The 14,757-nt window shown below is 41.5% G+C and overlaps 1 pseudogene; it reads right to left on the bottom strand.

Moving 5' to 3' along the window:
- Positions 1-984: 984 nt before the first annotated feature.
- The window catches only part of LOC122710064, a 37,226-nt pseudogene continuing 23,453 nt past the window's right edge, over positions 985-14,757 (bottom strand).

Here is a 14,757-nt window from a genome sequence, read left to right as displayed (position 1 = left end):
AGGAGTGATGGAATATTGCGTGAGTGCAGTGACTAGGGTCCTAGAGAAACCTGATGGTGATCCGGTACATCACATGGCTTGTTTAACATCACCCTCTTTACAACAACCGCAGTTCTACTTCCTCTTATTCCATTTTCTTTCCTGTTCAGTGGCTTGAAATCCTCAAGTAACTCATGTTCTGATTCAACAGTATTTCTGTAACTCCTTTCTGTGTTTTACCTTTTATCTTCCAATGTGCTTTTTTCCCCTGTTGGTACAATAACACACAATTCCAAAGTGCCATCTAATGCATTATGCCACTGAGCACCACAGCCAGTGATTTTAAGTGTACTAAATTATCTTCTGGTTGAAAAGAACATAAGCCGAAGAAATAAATGCCTCTTAACTAAAGGCAACGGTCAAAGAAACTTTTGAATGGGTAGTCGGAAAATGCTTTCAGGCCTGCCTATCAGAGCGGATTGAGAACATTTGCGCTAAGCAGAGCCGTGATGTTACGGGAGCAGTGAGAAGGTGCACAACAGCCACATATTTTAATTAAAATACTTTTATTTTCTTTTAATATAAACATGAGGAAGAAAAACCACACAAGTTGTAGCATCCTTTTCAAAATAAAACTGCAATCGATACTTGAATCTCCAAGCTCCATAAACAACATTTTTTGAGGTGGTAGACTGTAATATTTTATATCCATTATTTATCATTTATGTCTCTGTCCTTTAAAAATGATGGAACCTGTGGCACTCAATATAATGTGAAGCCTTGCTATAAAGAGAGAAAGTATTTATAGCCCAGAAATGCTTTGTTTACAGGCAAAATTCCTAGGATTATGTTTGAGAAGGTAGGAGAAAGATTTTACATAGTTGAGAACACTTTTTTTTTTAATGTTTCACGTTTAGGTGACATCATTACCAACTTCCTAAAAGACTGATTACTGGACCTCCCTGTCTTTTAATGGGCTTCCTGGTGGCTAAGTGGTACCCTGTGTTTTAAAAAGCCTGAGGTAAGGGTTCCTAAGATTTATCTTTCCTCAAGTAACAACTTGAACTGACACACCTACAGCCAGGTTAACACGCAGAACAGAAAAGCTGTTTCATGTCGCTTACTTCCCTGTCACTACTACTAGGGTCCAGTTCCTTTCAGTTTATTATCGATAACTAATGCTATTGTTCGTAATTCCTTTACCAAACCTATAAAAAAGAAACTTCCGGGCTCAAGCAGATCAACAGCCCAGCCAGGCAAAGGACTATTTTAAAAAGAGGAGGCCAGGTCTATAAAGATACAAGATATCCTCCTGAAGTCTTTGTGCAATTTGAAGCTTTGATACTTGTAGAAATATAAATGCTACAAACTTACAAAACATCACCTGAGAGTTTACTTGAATTTCTTCTAAACTCATTTAGTTTTGTAAATTTTAAACATTAAGCTCTTAATTTTAATCTTTTCTTTCAGCCTATTGTTTGCCATCTTCAAGAGGGACTGAAACAAAAAATTCAAATTAAAAGCTTAACATCTAAGATTTACAAAACCAAATGAGTTTAGAAGAAATTCAAGTAAACTTTCAAGTCACATTTTGCGTCTGTAGCATTTATACTTCCACGGCAGTGTCCTGGAGTGTCCAAGCACACTGTATTAAAGCTTAAAATTGCACCAAGACTTTTGGGACACCTTCTATTTCACTATCTGCTTATTCCTGGACTAACAGGTTGGCTGCAATTATGAAAATATCCTTTAATACAAGTATTTAACAAAGAGGAAAATCATCAGAAAATGAGAAGCACCATTAGAGTTAACAAGAAACGCAGCAGGGACCCAATAGAAGCAGGTAACAACATACTTTCTCTGCTTATGATCCCAAACATGCTAATATGCTAATAAGTAGTGCTTGCAAAAAAACTGAATGACAAGTGTTATTCAGCAGCTTTTTGGTTTAAACTGATTGCCAAAAATGACTAGCAGCTTCAATGAAATAGGGAGGAAGAATCCTTCAAAACCTAACAGTGCTACAGCAGTCTGTTCCTAAGTGGCTATATGAGTTGTCAGGAGTCCCGTGTTTGAACGGCAATACTGCACTGATTCTAAAGGAATATGCAGCAATATGGGCGAGAAAAATAGGAAAAAGTAAAAGTTATACAGTTAGTGTCTTTAAAGTCTAAAAATTTAAACTATTAAAAAAAACTCACATAGTTCACAGTTATCGGCCTACACAGTAAGCAAATATCTGTGGGTGGGTTGGGAGCTTTTAGCTTTGGAGTGGTTTTTGTAACTCTGTTTACATTAAAAAGGACAGAAGAGTGTGTTGTCTTGACAAGGTCCAGTTTTTTCCTATGACCATAACCTTTGCTGTCTGCAAGTCTCTTGAATTCAGTGTCTTTCTTCTAGGTGAAAATACTAACTTTGCTGGTTTCTGAGCAGGAGAGGTGGTATTTCTCCAGTCCTTGTTACGAGGGGTTCATGATGTTACAACCCCTCACCTCTCTCTGTTCATGAGAGGATGGCATTGGAGCGCTGAATACCAAAGAAATGATCAGCGCTGAAAGACCTTCTCACAGCAACTCTGCCCAAGTCTTTGTATTTGTCTTCACACAGTCTGGAGATGGCCTAAGAAAGTCAATCAGATAGAACATAAGTATAATTGGGGGAAAAAAGTTCCAACCTTAAAGAAAGCAGCATTGATAAGCCACACATCTGCATTCATTTAGGTTGACAGTTGCTGCTACTTTGGATAGCTCATATCTACACTGCTGATTCCCTAAGATAATATTCTTCAAGGGCTATGATGAGATTGCTGGGGCAGGGAGGAACATATTTAAAAACCGGGTTCCCAAAATAGGCCCCATCTAACAGCAATATGATGTTACCTACATACTAGGTCCTTAAGCATAATGAACACACCTGAGCAAAATCAGTGTTTACCCAGCTATTCAACTTCTATTCAGTCTTCATTATTTACTACACTACGAACATTTTAATGAGGGTAGGTGTGTGTTGAAGGCAAGAAAGGTCTAGTGATGAAGCACTACAAGGTGCTATTTCACATGCATGTAAATTATTGTAGAAAAATGTCTTATTTCTAAAGTACCAAGGTACCAGAAAAAGTGTCAACTTTATATGTATTCATTTCAGTTGTAAATTTTGCTGTATACCCACCAGAAATCACAAACTACTTCAAATTACTCTTCAAATCACTACTACAAATTCCTTCATCCCATGTATGTTACCACTTCCATTAAAAACCCACCTACTTTCTACATCCAGTTTCTGAACCCACATTCTAATTTCCAAGTATAGGTCTCACAGGTTAGCCCCTGATGCTTCTGGTCTAATAAACTCATGGGGCTGAACTGTGATACACAAACACACACTACAAGCTCAGGCAGTTAAGAGTGGTAAGTAATTATCAATGTACATATGATTAGGGACACAATTATAAGAATTATTCCTGTATGGTTATATGTAAGTGTGGAGGTTCAAATGGAAAACCATTAAGAACAATTAAATCTGATTTAAAATATTCTGAATTATGGTTACATAAGAGATATCTGTAATTTTTTTAAAAAAATAATGTGATATCTCTGTCTAACCCATAAAAGACACAGGGAATAAGATGCCAATGGGTTAATAAGCTCTGCAAACTGTCAGTCACTGCGGAGTGTAAGTCAGCCACAGACGCTGGCTTTGGTGGCTGACAGAAAACCCAGTTAGTGAATCCCCAGTCTTACCTCTAGGCTCTGTGCTCTTTCTGTGCTAAAAGGAGCAATTGGAAAACTCAGGTTGTCGTCATCTGCTAAGGAGAAAAGGTCAAAGTAGTATCTGGCATAAACACTGGTGGAAACATTAATATGAAACTGGAGGAGCTCCACAAAGTGCGTTTCCGCCTCATTCCTGGGGGAGGAGAAGACAAAACCAACATAGGACAATTTTAGTCAACTGGGCTATCTTCAGAAACCCCATTCTGTGCCACAACAGCTCTAAATACAGCTTGGAAACAAACAACAGCTCCCCAGCTGGATTAATACACTCATGTTCAAACAAGGGACAGCTCTTGGTGGTTCTTCCTGCGTCCTGGCACTTGGAGTTTGGGACAAGGGGGGGAGGTTACGGCCCTCTTATGCACCCATGCTGCTGACTCGGGGGCTCATTCCTCAGAGTTCCATCAGTGCAGCTGCGCATTCATGCTCCACGCTCGCTCACACGGCCCCGTTACAGTCATCAGATGACAGGAATGATGTGTGCTGTTTACTAGCTCTGGAGAACTTGCAGACATTCCCACAGATAACAGGAAGGGGCTTATTGAAGTAGAGACACACCAACAAAAGGAGTAGGCACATCACCACGGCAACAAATGGGGCCATGGAGAGCCACTGCTATTATCTCCGAGGGGAGAAGACTCTTGAGGCAACAAGGATTCATCTCAGATAAATAAATAAATAAGCTACACTCGATGCGAAAGGGAATCCCCTCCCCCCGCTCCAGTGCAGGGGACTGTGGCAAAGGGCAGAATGCAAGTTTCTGTTCCTCTTAATCCCAGTAGGAGCAGAAGGTGTTCCTGGGACAGGATGGGATACACTTTTCAAGCTATGGGAGGCAGTAGGATTAAGGGGAGACGTCTTGGCTAGACTAAATGCACCTGAGCAATGACCCCGATGGAGCAGTTCCCCCTGCGCTCCGTCCGCCGGCCCTGACTAGGACAGAAGGTGCATAGGCACGCAGGGGGCGAATTCAATGAAGTGGGAAAGTAGGGTCCTGGGAGCAGGTCTTTCCTGTGGGACCATACACAGTCATTAGCTTGTCTAATGTTTAAGTAAATAAAATCAGAGTAAGTCTTACCACTTTCACAGCAATCACTTTAAAGAGTTAATTATATACAAATGATAAATACCCAGACAAATGAAAGTGACTTATTTTTCAAAATATTTGTTTCCTGGTTTTAAAGTGTTAATATTTTATCCACTGGTAAGTCATCAAATGTTTGACGTTCTCCTGCGTGGACAGCAGAGTGTGAGCAGAAATGAGGTTTCTCATTTGCTGAACTTTAAACCTAACTGAACCTACCTCCAAAATTAATTTCCTGTTCATATGGCCATAAGTCTATAGAAATGTAAAACAGATAATGTTTTGATAATCAGCTAATGAGGACTTAATTTACTACGGGAATAAATGCACTTCACTATCCCTTTTATATTCTCTTCCACTAATACATTTTAATTGTGTGGAAATACAGTACTTCATAGGATTAACATGTCTATTAACAGAGCTTTACTTACTGAAGAAAAAGGCATTAGGACTACAGAATACGCTTCTGCGTTGTTTTTTTTTTTTAAATGACTAGATGACTGAAGAGCATGCCATTTATAGGCGCAGCAAATTTTCTGAACAGCAGCTGCTCAATATATTCAAACAAGATACATGAATGTTAGAAAACTTTTAAGGAAAAGCTGATAGATGCCAATTTTTCAATTTAGACTCAAAATGAGACCATTACAAATAGCAGCCAACAGCAGGGGGATGACACAATGTGACTTGAACACTTGGCTGTAATGCTTTCCAGTTTCCAAAGATCATAAACAAAAGCAACCTATTACGAACATAGCTCCTGGTGATTCTGTTGTACACAGAAAAGGGCTGTTTACAATTAGCTTCTTCCTGTAGCTAGACACTGCCATCAGTGCTATTGGGCTCACATCTATGAACATCCACACACTTCCCTGCATGTTCTCTGATGCTGTAACTGGACCCAGAGCCCCCGTCAGCTTAGCTGCAGGTTCTGAGAAAATTTCAGCTGCCATCATGGCAGACCTGGTGTTTATGATTACACATTTTCCTTCCTTCAAGGAACCAGTTTAAAGATGGATGATAGTGGTGCTCAACGTCACCTTAGTTTCTACAAATTCCAAAAGTACTTCTACTTATCTCGAATTATCTGCCGTAACACTAAGGTGGCTACCAGCAATATCACCATGACACTTTCTATCATCAAAGTGGACATTTTCACCAAAAGCCACTTTGACAGCTACCAACAATCACTGGTCCCTTCTCTTAGTCACAAGCTTCTTTGCTTCAGTTGTAAATATGCACTTTGGTAAATCTGAATTAAGAGTCAGGGGCAAAGGGAACAAACTCTTGCCACTGCCTGCCATGACCTTGATCGTCCTCTGCTGTTCAGTATAATAAAGAGGTGCCCCTTTACATTTTCCTAAATGCCACCCACAAGGACATTTTTCCTGTCAAGTGAGCACTTCTAGAGTCTGCTGCAAATACCTCTCTGGTTCCTGCTGCCTCCCACCCTCGGGGCCCTTCCCTGAAGCCAGACAGCAAGCCTGATGTTTCACGCCCATGGGAGCATGCCATCTGTGAGGAACCCCCCAAGTTAACTCGAGGCCCCACCAAGTACCACTGTGGTTGCTGAGTGCCCCGGGTGAGGCCCCACTGACACTTCCTCGGCTATCTGAGACAAAGGAGTTTCCTAACTCAGCAGACCTACTTCTAAACATGGGGAACACTCCTGACAGTGGAGGAGACAGAACACAGAGATCTGAAACCTTTCTATTTGGTCATCTGTACATCATGGTTTCCGTAACAACAGAACCTTAGAGACAACCTCAGATTACAAAAGAAAAGACCTGCAAAAACAAACATACAATGTGTGACTCAAGTTGAAGTTATAACCTCAGTAGTCTGGAGGTGCTAAGACCTCAGCAGTGACCACTTAACTTCCAAGGCCAGACATGTGTCTCTTAAAAACAGACTGGACCTGGTAGACAGCTTTAAGAAAGACGTGAAGTTATTTACTGCATCATGTTGTTCTGGTAGTGAGCTTGTAAAATGGCAAAAACCACCAGAAAAGTAATTTCAATTTATCAAGCAGAATATTACAACAGTAACACACCAAGATTTAACTAATTAATGATGGGAAATACAAATGGTTATACTACATCTAGACAGAAAGAAGTCTAATTTTATATTTATACCTAATTCAGCTCTCTGCGCAATGTAACATTTCTTAAAATGTAACATTTCTTAAGCTGTAAACTTTATGGGAGCAAATAAGGTATTGGAAAATGGTTAGACAGTTCACCGTAACCTTACAAACTCACATGTCCTCAACTGTAATGTCCTTTAGGATCTGGCAGTAGTCCGAAACAGCCTTATCGTCCCAAACCTTGGAGGCAAGAAGAATGGCTCCCAAAACAATTCTTTTCCAGTTAGTGGGGCAAAGGTCGATCTCAGCATAAGTTAAAAGCCTTTCTAAGTAAACCTGCAAAAGTAGAGGACTGACCTTTGATTTTAGTTCAGTTTAAGAGCTGTCATAGAATTGTTAGGAATGATAGGTTTCATCTGTTTTTAACATATCTTTTATTCTTTGGTTCTACAGAGACTTTTGCTTGGCCAGCCAAGGCCAAAGGGCAGGTCACAGTTGTAAGGCAAATATTTCTGTCAGTCTGGTATTTCTACTCTGCCCATGTGAATTTCCAACCCAATTTTGGTCGCAGGAATGAAAGGACATCTCAGCATTCTAAAGACAGGCATTGTGTCATTACCTTCCCACTTGTAAAAGGCAGCACGTATGGCCCAGCATTGATTCAACCGTTCAGTAAATGCTTGAGTGCCTACCGTGTGCAATGTACCTACCATACTGGTGGTGGGTACGTGGCAATTTTACATAAAGCTTGAGTATGTAAAACTCTGGTAAGACTGAGCATTTCTTTATCTTCTCTTCAGAGGGTGAACTTGAAGATAATAACTGGTGGTCAAGGAGCCTCCCAGGTCAAGGAGCCTCCTTGCTGCGCCCCACAGGGCAGGCAGCACGGAGCAGCTGTGCTTTACACTCAGGGCCTCTTCAGGGAAGATTCACGCACAAAGAGCTCTTTGTTCACACCCCGATTTTTCACATCTCCATTATTTCATAACTCATTGGTCTTACATATTCTGCAACTTAGTCAATTTGTTTGGTTCTAAGGTGGTTAAGAGCTGCCGATGTCTGAATCCCTGGGGCTCCTCTAAATCTGCCAGGTAGTTTGTGGGATGACTTCATGGCTTCTTTTATATGTGTCAAATGGCTATTCTATAAAGAACCAGACCAAGTTAACAGCTGAGTAAAGACTAAAGACATAAGTTGTGATGGTGTTACCTCTGCAGAAGAAAATATATGCCATTTGACAAAAAGAAAAATGTCCCGTTATCAGACTGACAGCTCCGATCTGCCAAAGCTCTCCAAACTCAATTGTGTTTCAAACACGGTTTCTGAGATTATATACCCTTAGTGAACTTCTGCACCCCACTCCCCAGAGAACTCCGCACGCGCCAGTACTCTCCAAGAACGAGTCTCCCGCAGGGTCCGCCCCTCTGCTGTATTATGGCACTGACAGAGGCAGTTCAGCCTTAGGGGCAGTCCCTCAGCTTCCTCTCAGCTTCACTTTATAAAGGCAAACCTGGTCTCATTTACACCACTTGCCCTCCTGTCTCAGTGGAAGTTACACTTCTTTCTTTTCCCTGAAGCTAACTCTTCTATGAATGAAGTCAGTCCCACCTCTCATTTCTGCAGAACACTGTTCCCACAATTCATCTCTTCTTGAACAACCCCCTCTCTGTCAGAGATTTTCTCCAATGTTTTCTTACATGTTCTCAGCCCATCCATCACCACCCCTTAGAACACTTCCTTCAGGAAATGTTCTGACACTGGCTCCTCATGACCCATCCTCTCCTTAGCCCATCTAGTCTGCCCCTGGCCGCCACTGCCCCCCTGAAACTACTGAGGCATGGTCACTGCTGCCTTCATGACGAACAGCCAGCACTCTTCATCACAGCGCCCCACTCCCCAGGCCTGCCCTCAGAGCTGAGAGACACTGCCACACGCCTGGCTGCCGGGACCAAAGACCTCCACTTGAGTTATCTCACTACCATCTGTTGGGAATTCTTATCTCCACTTTCACTGGTCACCTGCCGGCTCTGCTCTTCTGTCCGTCACTTCTGGCTTCTATCACTGCCATTGCCTCCTAACTTCTCTGCTTCCACTGAAAGCCAACCACAGTCTGTTCTCCCCAGAGCAGCCAGGAGAGCCTCTCAGATTAAGTGCACTTCACGGGCCTGCTCAACATCTGCCAGGGCTCTCCCATCAAACAGGTCACTTCTGTGGCCTGCTAGTCACGAGGCCCTGGGTGAGATGCCATCGTCCTTCTGTGCCCTCATTGCCTGTGCCTTCCCTCATTCCCTACTCTGATCACAGCGGCACCCTGCTGACCCCTCAGCACAGAACCCGCTCCTGTCTGCGCCTCGTGCTCTGCCCCCTGCCTGTGCTCTCAGGCCCCTCATCTTCCTCAGTCCAGCCAGGTCCTGGTTCAGATCTCACCTCTGTAAAGAGGCTCTTCCTGGTCTTTCTAGCGTGCATGTGTTAAGTCGCTCAGTCGTGTCTGACTCTGTGACCCCATGGACCCGTCTGGCTCCTCTGTCCATGGGGAATTCTCCAGGCAAGAATACTGCAGTGGGTTGCCACTCCCTTCTCCAGGGGATCTTCCCAAACCAGGGATGGAACCCAAGTCTCCTGCACTGCAGGCAGACTGCTTCCTGTCTGAGCCACCAGGGAAGCCCCTCAAATCTCTCCATCCCTTTACCTTGCTTTCTCTTTCTAGCTTTCACTACTACTTCAAACAGTCATCTTTTTAAAAATACTCATTTTAAAAAGTCTTACACTCTGTGGTACACCCGATACTTACACACACTGTAAATGAACCATACTCCATAAAAACTAGAGAAAAACAAAACCCTTATGTCTGCTATACTTACCTCAGAAAGGCAAGAACTCTCCTCTATGCCCAGCACTTAGAACCGTGACACGGGCAGGCATTTGGTGCCCATGTATGCCCTAAGGAGTTCCTTGGCAGCACTCAGCACGTGCACCATGCTCTCCTTCTTCAAGCTCTCCTGGCAGCTCTTCTGATTCTGTCCTGGGTTTCCTACCACTCCGGCCACTCCTCTGGGGATGTGTCCTGTGAGTGCTGACAGTCCCCACAGATCTATCTTCTCCTCAACTTTTATTTAACGTACTTTCTCTGCATTTGAACAGCTACACGTAATTCCCTGCCTCTTGCTCAGCTTCGGGCTCCAATCCCATACAGTCAAATGACTGCTAGACACTGTCACTCTGCTGTCTCACAGGTCCATCAGGCTTAACTTGTCTACAAAGAAATGCCCCTCTTCCAACCCACACACCCTCTCCTGCCTGCATTTCCCAGCTCTCCACGTGCCAGCGCCACTCCCGCCTCTCTCAAGCACATGCCAACTGAGCCCTGTACCTGGCTCGCAGCTCCAAGAAAAGGCCTGCGTCTGACCCGGGCCCACTGAGGGGAAGCCTCCTCTCCTACACTCTGCCTGCAGGGGCGCGGGCAGCGGTGGACGCAGGCCCTCCCTCCAGACCATGCAGCTGACCTTCCCCTATGGGTTTGCTATAGGGAGGAGTTAGGCAATCCCAACTACCTCTCAGCTGAATATGATGTATTAGTCAAATGATGAAATCTTACCACAGGAATTCAGTATGGATGACAGAAAGGTCCTCACATAGCTGGAGCTCGGCAGGCTAACCTGAGTAAAGCCTTTCCAAGCACTGCTGACACCCCAGTCCTGGGTACCTTCACACGCCGGCACCAGGGGACAGTAGAGATGGTTAACACTGTCGTCCAAGGTCAGGGAGGTGAAGGCAGTCAGTCTCAATCAAGACACACATCACACTGCCTAGGCAACACAGCCTGAGACTCAGAAACACACTGAATCTACACCTGCCGTGGGCCAGGAAGTTCAGTGATCGCCTCCATCCTACCACCCAGCACACTTTGCCGGTGTGCGCCTGTGTGCCCTGTGTGTGCATGCATCCTGAGGTGTGGAAGGAGAAACCAGAAGTCTCTCCTGCTGCCTTTAACATCAACTGTTTTGTGATGAGAAAAGCAGTGGCAACATTTTAAATCATGATGATTACTAAAGCTCAAATCTGTATGTTTTAATTCCTTTTGATACATTTCTCTTTAATAAAGTTCTGATGATCATTTCAGGAACCTACTTTCATTTGAAAAACAGGCCCATACCTTCTGTACAAGAAAAAAATTTCTAGAGATGCTTCTATTAAGAGAAAAATATATTACCAAAGTCACTATTGCACATTTAATAGTAGTCAGCTGGGCGGCACTGAAAAGAGCATAAACAAATCTGTAGATGTATTTGGGTTCAGGATCATGCTGAAAGTACTCCTCCGGAACCCTTTCTCGCTGAAAGAAGAAAAAACACAATGTTAAGTATCCACTGAAGAAAAATACTTAAAAGTACCCTCAAGATAGCAATCTTCACACGTGGGCCCACCTGCTACTTAAAATAATTTTGACTACGTGACATATCTTGTAGTCTTTTAAATATAAACAATTGGATCCTAAAGTACCATAGTGATTCAATACTCACTACCATTCATTAAAGAAAAATGCAAGCACAACCTCAGAAAATGTATTTTCACCTTCTTCCCCAAAGAATTCTAACCAAATGCAAACTATTTTTAGGCTCAAAGTCTTGCTGATCATTGTACGTCATCAGACTTTTCTGCAGTCAACTATGAAAACACCTTTCCAGTGTCCTGTAACCAGAGGCTCTAAGAGTGTGCTCTCTTACACAGAGGTCACCAGTCACATGTGTCTACTGAGCACCTGAAGAAGTGAGTTTTTAAACCCTGTCATTTTAATTAGTTTAAAATTTAAACAGTTTTTAAATTTTCTCCTTAGAGGTCTTACATATGTGTTAGGAAATGTTTATATTGTGTGACGCTATGGAAAATCATCCTTTAAAAACCTACATTTTCTGTTACTTGTGTATGTTTACTTACCTGCTCATTCGTCATACAAAGCATAACTTGGTTCTTATCAGTCACACCCCTGACACAACATGCTTTTGGTAAAATTACTTGACATAATATGGGGTGGGGGAAGAAGACTTAAAGGAAGACAATCTTGGCTTTGAGCTGGAGGCAATAATTTTCTTCTAGTAATTAATTTCAAAGCAAATCAGCATGAAATAAACACAACTGTAATAAGAGAAAAATACACCTTCAATAAAAGTGACACTTACTGTGAGTGGATGTGATCTCTCATCAAAAATGTCCAAGGACCTATTGGTATCTCTATAAAATAAGAATGTGTATTTTAAAAATTAATTCAGGAGTTACTAGCTTAGTAAAATATCTGCTAAAAGTAAAGAGAGGAGTAGAGGAAGCTTAACCTTAATAAAGCAAACAGTTTTACATATTCTCCTGGATTCTGCCCTTAGAAAGGTTTTCTGACCTATTTTATACTCAGCACACCAAGTTGCATGAAATCTCTTCTATAACCAGCCAGAGCTGCCTTTACCCACACAGACCCCTTCTAACAGGCAATGTTCGTAGACCAATACATTTCCACTTCACTAACCTCACAATGGAATATACAAGAACATTTTATAAAGTGGTAGTAGTAGGCAATAAAGTCTTCTAACTTCAATGAATGTAAATATGACATTCATGATTTTTTCTTGTCTCCACCCCCTTTTGTTCTTCATATTATATTCTTATTGTTTATTTCTTCTTGTCTCTTTTAAATAGTTTGAGTTAAAAATTTTAATTGTCTTTTAAGAGAGACCAGGCTTTTTCTTTTAAATTCCACCACACTACTACACTGTGCCCATTTAAACAGTAGTTCTGCAAATGTGGTCTATAGGCCTCTATAGGAATCTCCCCGGCCCCTCTTCAGAAATCCTGTAAGTCCAAGAGGTCAAAACGTTTTTTATAAGAATACCAAGACATCACCTGCCTTTACCCTGTTTGACACTTAACTATGATTGTATAAAAGCAAAAGTGGGTAAAATTGCTCATTTCTGAGTGTGAATCAAGGCAGTGGTATGAAACTAAATTAGAAGTCATTCACTTATTCCTGGCCAAATCAATGTAAAAAATCTGCTTCACTTAAGAACATCCATGATGAAAGAGTAAAAATTAAGTGTTCTTAAACCTTTACTCTTCTTCTTCATATTCTGAGTAAGCGGAAAGTATGCATTAAGCGCTTGTATGGACTGAAATATGGCTGTGCTAAGGAGGAGCACTTGTAACTTACTGGTAACCAAGTCACTTTCTTCCCCCTAGAACATCATATTTAAACCACTTTTTTCATGAAACGCCAATTGACAGTCATTTTTTCAAAAATGAACAAAGTGAGCCTGTCACTTCAAAGAAAACTCTAAAGTATTTGTTGCCAATGATAAAATTCAAACCATCAAGCTAAAAATATTAGGATTTTTGGGAAATTTGTACCTTCCAGTGTGTTATTTATGGTGAGCTTGATTTATCAATACTTAAAGACTTTCCCGATAAGACTGGTAGTGATACTAACAAGAGTGAGTTTTTGACACTGTCTGAAGACATGTGAACCAATACTTTGCAAATGACAATGTATAATATAAAATCATGTACAGATAAAAAGATCCACTCAGTATGCATGACAGATCAATGGGCATTAATTTAACATAGTATCTACCTCAAGTTCACTGATAATGACTTGGAACTCCATCTTAACTAATTTAATAAACTGGCACATGTGGATTTTGGGGACAGTATCAAAGAATATGTCCAATTATCTCAAGGCTTTAAAAATTCACCTTTTCCCAACTATATGTCTGCATGTAGCTGGATCTTCATATTGCTTCTTCAAAGCAAATGACTGAAGACAATGTTGACATGAGAATCAACTGTCTCCTATTAATGAGATACTATCCTCTCCACTATTTTGTTGTGGAAAATGGTTATTTTTCATTAAAAAAATGACTTATGTTCAACACTGGCGTCCCCAGTCAGATGGTGATCTCATCCCTCAGGAGACAGTGTTCCTGTCCTAATGTGGAGAGAAGCAGAACACCTTACTTGCACCTACAGAGCAGAGGCCGGGGTGCTGCTAAACACTCTGCGGCACACAGGGTGGCACCCCACGCCAAAGCCTCATCTGGCTCAGAACTTCAGCAGTGCTGAGGAAAGCCTGTTTTCACATACAGTGGATTTAATTTTTTAAATTTTAAATTTCAATTTCTAATACAGTAAATATCCATGTAAACCACATAAAACTTAAAGAATTAAGAGTCTCAAAATAAAAATAAATGATTCACTTCAATACTGTAATGAAAGGACTCCTAACAGTAAAAGCTTACTCTAATACTGTCCATTGTTATTAACACTAAACTTGATACTGTGTAAATTAATTAGCTGGAATAACAAGACAGGTTTTAAAAGAGCTCACCTGTTCTTTATGTGGTAATATATTTCTAAGCTCACCCTGTGGAGAAAAAAAAAATATTGTAATAATTGGTTTTTATCACATTAGGCCTGAAGACATTTTAAAGGGTTGGCAGAGAGGTAAGACCATCCAGATGCCCGGTGGCCCCCACACCCCCTAATTCAGAGCAGTACCCATAGGTGGTATCCCCCATGTTTTAGGTTCTTTGGCTTTTAGCAAAATTAGGAGACCCAAAATATAGATGTGCTCTTAGAAGACATGTTTGGGTTGATTATTATAATATATAAATTCTTACATATTTCCCCGGTCATTTGTCCTTCTATGCACAGAATCTTTCATCCCATACAAGTTACATCATCTATCCACATGGTTAAATTTAAGCCATACAGATTTTGTGCGTGTGGCTTTTTGTTAGGCACTGCATTTCAGTTGATTCCGTTCGGTAGTCCCCCTAACACATCTATTTTCCATTATT

This window comes from Cervus elaphus, chromosome 16, assembly GCF_910594005.1.
Source record: "Cervus elaphus chromosome 16, mCerEla1.1, whole genome shotgun sequence".
In the NCBI taxonomy this organism is placed as follows: domain Eukaryota; kingdom Metazoa; phylum Chordata; class Mammalia; order Artiodactyla; family Cervidae; genus Cervus; species Cervus elaphus.
The sequence above is the reverse complement of the archived record's forward strand: the minus strand, read 5'-3'. Positions and strand labels throughout refer to the sequence as shown.